Genomic DNA, 8,353 nt, shown 5'->3' on the forward strand with positions numbered 1-8,353 from the left:
CGTCTCCAAACTGCCCTCTTGGGGGTGGGAACTGCAAAATCGCTCCGGCTCTGAGAGCTTTTCTCTCTGAACAAGTTGGGCCAGGTAATCCAGGTCCGTCCTGGTGGTCTTGCGGTCGGGGCTGCTACTGATGATTCGGGAAACTGTTCTGAATTCAACCAGGATGGGGCGATGATTTCAGAAGAGGCTGCATGCACCTGCAGTGTCAGCTCAAGGAAGTAACTAGAGAAACTGGCATTTGGCTGTAGATGATTCAATTTTGCTAAGCTATTACCTTGTTTCATTTTTCTTTTTTTAACCTTTAAAAATCTTTCCTTTTATCTTTAATGTCAACTTTTTCAAAGGGAATATTTCACTCGTAGACAAAATAATACAGAATTATATACAACACTACAGCATTGTGGATGGGATGTCCCAGCTGCACACCTGTCCCCTTTGTCTACCCTCCTTCCTAGGGGTAAACTCTCATATATTTGGCAATCGTCATTACCATGCTTGGTTTTAGACTTTCACATGTCTTCATCCACAAACAATACATGTTGACATGTTTTCAAACTTGAGATAGATGATACGCTGTATGTACCCTTGAGTATTTCATTCAACATTGTATTTTTGAGATTTGTCCATATCATGTAGCCCCTAGTTCTCCCATTTTAATTTCTATATAGAATTCTTCCTTCCTATATATGTAACAAAATCTATTTGTCCATTTTTCTTTCGATGCTTCAGTAAGCATTCCTGTACATGTGGCTTTGTGCACATGCCCAGAGACTGTTCCTAAGAGTCATACCTAGGAGTGGAATGCCTGGGCCATAGACTGTTAACCTTTCCAAGTTGATTAGATAATAGTGAACTGTCCCTTAAGTGGGTATAACAATTAACAGACACACCAACAGTGTATGAGAGTTCCTGTTACTTTATTTCCTGGCCAACACTGGGTTTTGTCACACTTTAACTCTTGGTAATGTGGGTTTTGTCACACTTAATTTTTTTTTAACATCTTTATTGGAATATAATTGCTTTACAATGGTGTGTTAGTTTCTGCTTTATAACAAAGTGAATCAGTTATACATATACATATGTTCCCATATCTCCTCCCTCTTGCATCTCCCTCCCACCCTCCCTATCCCACCCCTCTAGGTGGTCACAAAGCAGCGAGCTGATCTCCCTGTGCTATGTGGCTGCTTCCCACTAGCTATCTATTTTATCTTTGGTAGTGTATACATGTTCATGCCACTCTCTCACTTTGTCACAGCTTACCCTCCCCCTCCCCATATCCTCAAGTCCATTCTCTAGTACGTCTGTGTCTTTATTCCTGTGTTGCCCCTAGGTTTTTCATGACCATTTTTTTTTCTTAGATTCCATATATATGTGTTAGCATACGGTATTTGTTTTTTTCTTTCTGACTTAGTTCACTCTGTATGACAGACTGAGTCCATCCACCTCACTACAAATAACTCAGTTTCGTTTCTTTTTACGGCTGAGTAATATTCCATTGTATATATGTGCCACATCTTTATCCATTCATCTGTCGATGGACACTTAGGTTGCTTCCATGTCCTAACTATTGTAAATAGAGCTGCAATGAACATCGTGGTACATGAGTCTTTTTGAGTTATGGTTTTCTCAGGGTATATGCCCTGTAGTGGGATTGCTGAGTCGTATGGTAGTTCTATTTTTATTTTATTTTATATTTTTTTTGTGGAAAGCAGGCCTCTCACTGCTGTGGCCTCTACCGTCGCGGAGCACAGGCTCCGGACGCACAGGCCCAGCAGCCATGGCCCACGGGCCCGGCCGCTCCACGGCATGTGGGATCTTCCTGGACTGGGGCATGAATCCGTGTCCCCTGCATCTGCAGGCAGACTCTTAACCACTGTGCCACCAGGGAAGCCTGGTAGTTCTATTTTTAGTTTTTTAAGGAACCTCCATACTGTTCCCCATAGTGGCTGTATCAATTTACATTCCCACCAACAGTGCAAGAGTGTTCCCTTTTCTCCACACCCTCTCCAGCATTTGTTGTTTGTAGTTTTGATGATGGCCATTCTGACTGGTGTGAGATGATATCTCATTGTTTTGATTTGCATTTCTCTAATGATTGATGATGTTGAGCATTCTTTCATGTGTTTGTTGGCAATCTGTATATCTTCTTTGGAGAAATGTCTGTTTAGGTCTTCTGCCCATTTTTGGATTGGGTTGTTTGTTTTTAGATATTGAGCTGCATGAGCTGCTTGTAAATTTTGGAGATTAATCCTTTGTCAGTTGCTTCATTTGCAAATATTTTCTCCCATTCTGAGGGTTGTCTTTTCGTATTGTTTATGGTTTCCTTTGCTGTGCAAAAGCTTTGAAGTTTCATTAGGTCCCATTTGTTTATTTTTGATTTTATTTCTGTTTCTCTAGGAGGTGGGTCAAAAAGGATCATGCTGTAATTTATGTCATAGAGTGTTCTGCCTATGTTTTCCTCTAAGAGTTTGATAGTGTCTGGCCTTACATTTAGGTCTTTAATCCATTTTGAGTTTATTTTTGAGTATGGTGTTAGGGAGTGTTCTAATTTCATACTTTTACATGTAACTGTCCAGTTTTCCCAGCACCACTTATTGAAGAGGCCATCTTTTCTCGACTGTATATTCTTGCCTCCTTTATCAAAGATAAGGTGATCGTATGTGTGTGGGGTTATCTCTGGGCTTACTATCCTGTTACATTGATCTATATTTCTGCTTTTGTGCCAGTATCATTCTGTCTTGATTACTGTAGCTTTGTAGTCTAGTCTGAAGTCAGGGAGCCTGAGTCCTCCAGCTCCATTTTTCTTTCTCGAGATTGCTTTGGCTATTTGGGGTCTTCTGTGTTTCCGTACAAATTGTGAATTTTTTGTTCTTGTTCTGTGGAAAATGCCAGTGGTAGTTTGATAGGCATTGCATTGAATCTGTAGATTGCTTTGGGTAGTAGAGTCATTTTCACAATGTTGATTCTTCCAATCCAAGAACATGGTATATCTCTCCATCTATTTGTATCATCTTTAATTTCTTTCATCAGTGTCTTATAATTTTCTGCATAAAGGTCTTTTGTCTCCTTAGGTAGGTTTATTCCTAGATATTTTATTCTTTTGGTTGCAGTGGTAAATGGGAGTGTTTTCTTAATTTCACTTTCAGATTTTTCATCATTAGTGTATAGGACTGCTAGAGATTTCTGTGCATAACTTTTGTATCCTGCTACTTTACCAAATTCATTGATTAGCTCTAGTAGTTTTCTGGTAGCATCTTTAGGATTCTCTATGTATGGTATCATGTCATCTGCAAACAGTGACAGCTTTACTTCTTCTTTTCCAATTCGGATTGCTTTTATTTCTTTTTCTTCTCTGATTGCTGTGGCTAAAACTTCCAAAACTATGTTGAATACGAGTGGTGAGAGTGGGCAACCTTGTCTTGTTCCTGATCTTAGTGGAAATGGTTCCAGTTTTTCATCATTAAGGGTGATGTTGGCTGTGGTTTTGTCATATATGGCCTTTGTTATGTTGAGGAAAGTTCCCTCTGTGCCTATTTTCTGGAGGTTTTTATCATAAATGGGTGTTGAATTTTCTCAAAAGCTTTCTCTGCATCTATTGGGATGATCATATGGTTTTTTTCCTTCAATTTGTTAATACGATGTATCACATTGATTGATTTGTGTATAATGAAGAATCCTTGCATTCCTGGAATAAACCACACTTGATCACGGTGTATGATCCATTTCATGTGCTGTTGGATTCTGTTTGCTACTATTTTGTTGAGGATTTTTGCATCTATGTTTATCAGTGATATTGGCCTGTAGTTTTCTTTCTTACTGACATCTTTCTCTGGTTTTGGTATCAGGGTGATGGTGGCCTCATAGAATGAGTTTGGGAGTGTCCCTCCCTCTGGTATATTTTGGAAGAGTTTGAAAAGGATAGGTGTTAGCTCTTCTCTAAATGTTTGATAGAATTCGCCTGTGAAGCCATCTGGTCCTGGGCTTTTGTTTGTTGCAAGATTTTAAATCACAGTTTCATTTCAGTGCTTGTGATTGGTCTGTTCATATTTTCTGTTCCTTCCTGGTTCAGACTCAGAAGGTTGTGCATTTCTAAGAATTTGTCCATTTCTTCCAGGTTGTCCATTTTGTTGGCATAGAGTTGCTTGTAGTAATCTCTCATGATCCTTTGTATTTCTGCAGTGTCGGTTGTTACTTCTCCTTTCTAGTTTCTAATTCTATTGATTTGAGTCTTCCCCCTTTTTTTCTTGATGAGTCTGGCTAATGGTTTATCAATTTTGTTTATCTTCTCAAAGAACCAGCTTTTAGTTTTTTTGATCTTTGCTATCGTTTCCTTCATTTCTTTTTCATTTATTTCTGATGTGATCTTTATGATTTCTTTCCTTCTGCTAACTTTGGGGTTTTTTTGTTCTTCTTTCTCTCATTGCTTTAGGTGTAAGGTTAGGTTGTTTGAGATGTTTCTTGTTTCTTAAGGTAGGATTGTATTGCTATGAAATTCCCTCTTAGAACTGCTTTTGCTGCATCCCATAGGTTTTGGGTCGTCGTGTTTTCATTGTCATTTGTTTCTAGGTTTTTTCTGATTTCCTGTTTGATTTCTTCAGTGATCTCTTGGTTATTTAGTAGTGTATTGTTTAGCCTCCATGTGTTTGTATTTTTCAAATATTTTCCTGTAATTGATATCTAGTCTCACAGTGTTGTGGTCGGAAAAGATACTTGATACAATTTCAATTTTCTTAAATTTACCAAGGCTTGATTTGTGACCCAAGATATGATCTATCCTGGAGAATGTTCCATGAGCACTTGAGAAGAATATGTATCCTGTTGTTTTTGGATGGAATGTCCTATAAATATCAATTAAGTCTATCTTGTTTAATGTATCATTTAAAGCTTGTGTTTCCTTATTTATTTTCATTTTGGCTGATCTGTCCATTGGTGAAAGTGGGGTGTTCAAGTCCCCTACTGTGATTGTGTTACTGTTGATTTCCCCCTTTTATGGCTGTTAGTATTTGCCTTATGTATTGAGGTGCTCCTATGTTGGGTGCATAAATATTTACAATTGTTATATCTTCTTCTTGGGTCGATCCCTTGATCCTTATGTAGTGTCCTTCTTTGTCTCCTGTAATAGTCTTTATTTAAAAGTATATTTTGTCTGATATGAGAATTGCTGCTCCATCTTGCTTTTGATTTCCATTTTCATGGAATACCTTTTTCCATCCCCTCACTTGCAGTCTGTATGTGTCCCTAGGTCTGAAGTGGGTCTCTTATAGACAGCATATATACGGGTCTTGTTTTTGTATCCATTCAGCCAGTCTATGTCTTTTGGTTGGAGTATTTAATCAATTTACATTTAAGGTAATTATCGACATGTATGTCCCTATTACCATATTCTTAATTGTTTTGGGTTTGTTATTGTAGGTCTTTTCCTTCTCTTGTGTTTTCTGTCTAGATAAGTTCCTTTAGCATTTGTTGTAAAGCTGGTTTGGTGGTGCTGAATTCTCTTAGCTTTTGCTTATCTGTAAAGGTTTTAATTTCTCTGTCAAATCTGAATGAGATCCTTGCTGGGTAGAGTAATCTTGGTTGCAGGTTTTTCCCTTCCATCACTTTAAATATGTCTTGCCACTCCCTTCTGGCTTGCAGAGTTTGTGCTGAAAGTTCAGCTGTTAACCTTATCGGGATTCCCTTGTATGTTATTAGTTGTTTTTCCCTTGCTGCTTTTAATAGTTTTTCTTTGTATTTAATTTTTGAGAGTTAGATTAATATGTGTCTTGGTGTGTTTCTTGGATTTATCCTGTATGGGACTCTGGACTTCCTAGACGTGATTGACTATTTCCTTTCCCATATTAGGGAAGTTTTCAACTTTAATCTCTTCAAATATTTTCTCAGTCCTTTTCTTTTTCTCTTTTTCTTCTGGGACCCCTGTAATTCGAGTGTTAATACATTTAATGTTGTCCCAGAGGTCTCTGAGACTGTCCTCAGTTCTTTTCATTCTTTTCTCTTTATTCTGCTCTGCAGTCGTTATTTCCACTATTTTATCTTCCAGGTCACTTATCCGTTCTTCTGCCTTTGTTATTCTGTTATTGATCCCTTCTAGAGAATTTTTAATTTCATGTGTTGTGTTGTTCCTCACTGTTTGTTTGCTCTTTATTTCTTCTAGGTCCTTGTTAAATGTTTCTTGTATTTTCTCTATTTCCAAGATTCTGGATCATCTTTACTCTCATTATTCTGAATTCTTTTTCTCGTGGATTGCCTGTTTCCTGTTCATTTGTTAGGTCTGGTGGGTGTTTGCCTTGCTCCTTCATTTGCTCTGTGTTTTTCTGTCTTCTCATTTTGCTTAACTTACTGTGTTTGCAGTCTCCTTTTCACAGGCTGCAGGTTCATAGTTCCCATTGTTTTTGGTGTCTGTCCCCGGTGGCTAAGCTTGGTTCACTGGGTTGTGAAGGCTTCCTGTTGGAGAGGACTAGTGCCTGTGTTCTGGTGGATGAGACTGATCTTGTCTTTCTGGTGGGCAGGTCCACATCTGGTGGTGTGTTTTGGGGTGTCTGGCCTTATGATTTTAGGCAGCCTCTCTTCTAATGGATGGGGTTGTGTTCCTGTCTTGCTAGTTGTTTGGCATAGGGAGTCCTGCACTGTAGCTTTCTGGTCGTTGGGTGAAGCTGGGTCTTGGCCTTGAGATGGAGATCTCTGGTAGATTTTCGCCGTTTGATATTACGTGGAGCTGGGAGGTCTCTTGTGGACCAGTGTCCTGAACTGGGCTCTCCCACCTCAGAAGCACAGCCCTGACACCTGGCTGGAGCGCCAGGAGCCTGTCATCCACATGGCTCAGAATAAAAGGGAGAAAGAATAGAAAGAAGGAAAGAAAGAGCGAGAGAGAAAGAAAAAGAAAGAAGACAAAATGAAATAAAGTAAAATAAAGTAAAGTTATTAAAATAAAAAATGTTTAAGACAAAAATTTTTAGAAGTAAAAAACCAAAATGAACAGACAAAACCCTAGGACAAATGGTAAAAGCAAAGCTATACAGACAAAATCACACACAGAAGGATACACATACACACTCACAAAAAGAGAAAAAGGGCAAAAAATATATATATTGCTTTGCTCCCAAAGTCCACCTCCTCAATTTGGGATGATTTGTTGTCTATTCAGGTATTCCACAGATGCAGGGTATATCAAGTTGATTGTCGAGATTTAATCCGCTGCTTCTGAGGCTGCTGGGAGAGATTTCCCTTTCTCTTCTTTGTTCACACAGCTCTCGGGGTTCAGCTTTGGATTTGGCCCCGCCTCTGCGTGTAGGTCGCCAGAGGGCGTCTGTTCTTCGCTCAGACAGGACGGGGTTAAAGGAGCCGCTGATTCGGGGGCTCTGGCTCACTCAGGTCGCGGGGAGGGAGGGCCACGGAGTGCAGGGCGAGGCTGCGGCGTCAGAGGCTGGCGTGACGTTGCACCAGCCTGAGGTGCGCCGTGTGTTCTCCCAGGGGAGTTGACCCTGGATCCTGGGACCCTGGCAGTGGCGGGCTGCACAGGCTCCCCGGAAGGGAGGTGTGGATAGTGACCTGTGCTCACAGCCTTCTTGGTGGCGGCAGCGGCAGCCTTAGCGGCTCATGCCCATCTCTTGGGTCCGCACTTTTAGCCGCGGCTCGCGCCCGTCTCTGGAGCCCCTTTAAGCAGCACTCTTAATCCCCTGTCCTCGCGCACCAGGAAACAAAGAGGGAAGAAAAAGTCTCTTGCCTCTTCAGCAGCTCCATACTTTTCCCCGGACTCCCTCCCGGCCAGCCGTGGCGCACTAACCCCCTGCAGGCTGTGTTCACGCCACCAACCACAGTCCTCTCCCTGCGCTCCGACAGAAGCCCGAGCCTCAGCTCGCAGCCCCGCCCACCCCGGCGAGTGAGCAGACAAGCCTCTCGGGCTGGTGAGTGCTGGTCGGCCCTGATCCTCTGTGCGGGAATCTCTCGGCTTTGCCCTCCGCACCCCTGTTGCTGTGCTCTCTTCCACGGCCCCGAAGCTGCCCCCTCCAACACCCGCAGTCTCCACCCGCGAAGGGGCTTCCTAGTGTGTGGAAACCTTTCCTCCTTCACAGCTCTCTCCCACTGGTGCAGGCCCAGTCCCTATTCTTTTGTCTCTGTTTATTCTTTTTTCTTTTGCCCTACCCAGGTACGTGGGGGAGTTTCTTGCCTTTTGGGAGGTCTGAGGTCTTCTGGCAGCGTTCAGTAGGTGTTCAGTAGGAGTTGTTCCACGTGTAGATGTATTTCTGATGTATTTGTGGGGAGGAAGTTGATCTCCGCGTCTTACTCTTCCGCCATCTTGAAGCTCCTCCACACTTAATTTTTGCTAATGAAATAGTATCCCATCTTTAATTTGCCT

At 41.5% G+C, this 8,353-nt stretch overlaps 1 protein-coding gene across 1 annotated transcript in view; it reads left to right on the forward strand.

The window, feature by feature from the left end:
• Positions 1–8,353, forward strand: part of LAMB4 (laminin subunit beta 4) — a 114,488-nt gene that overhangs the window by 18,131 nt on the left and 88,004 nt on the right.

Source organism: Lipotes vexillifer, unplaced genomic scaffold (assembly GCF_000442215.2).
Source record: "Lipotes vexillifer unplaced genomic scaffold, Lipotes_vexillifer_v1.1 scaffold234, whole genome shotgun sequence".
Taxonomy (NCBI): domain Eukaryota; kingdom Metazoa; phylum Chordata; class Mammalia; order Artiodactyla; family Lipotidae; genus Lipotes; species Lipotes vexillifer.